This window comes from Priapulus caudatus, unplaced genomic scaffold (assembly GCF_000485595.1).
Source record: "Priapulus caudatus unplaced genomic scaffold, Priapulus_caudatus-5.0.1 Scaffold2033, whole genome shotgun sequence".
Lineage (NCBI taxonomy): Eukaryota > Metazoa > Priapulida > Priapulimorpha > Priapulimorphida > Priapulidae > Priapulus > Priapulus caudatus.
In genome coordinates this window covers 2,456-3,067 of record NW_014579094.1, presented here as the reverse complement: position 1 = coordinate 3,067, position 612 = coordinate 2,456, and positions in this window count along the sequence as shown.

The window sequence follows — 612 nt, the reverse complement described above, 5'->3', positions numbered from 1 at the left end:
GTGTGTGTGTGTGTGTGTGTGTGTGTGTGTGTGTGTGTGTGTGTGTGTGTGTGCGTGCGTGCGTGCGCACGTGCGTGCGTGTGAGCCTGCGTGCGTGTGTGCGTGCGTGTGTGTGTGCGTGCGTGCGTGTGTGCGTGCGTGCGTGCGTGCGTGCGTGCGTGCGTGTGAGCAGCAAACAGCAGACATCGCGGATTCTCAGCTGAAGCCATGACCGCTTAAAGCCGCGCGTCAATAGATGATGAGGATGCGTTCTCCTCGGGAGGCCGCGGCTGCGCGAAGCTGTGAGAGTCTGTGTGAAACTGAGAGAGTCTGTGTGAAGCTGGGATATTTTGTAAGACTGTGAGTGTCTGCGTAAATCTGAGAGTCTGTGTGAAGCTGGGAGAGGCTGAGAGTCTGTGATGCTGAGAGTGTCAGGTGGTGACAAACGCTACACCCTTCCTGTGAGGCTGGGAGTGTCAGGTGGTGACAAACGCTACACCCTTCCTGAGTAAATAACACACTGATAATGTAGACGAGATTTCGACGTCTTCCTGGATCTCTCTCTCTCTCTCTCTATCTCTCTCTCTCTCTCTCTCTCTCTCTCTCTCTCTCTCTCTCTCTCTCTCTCTCTCT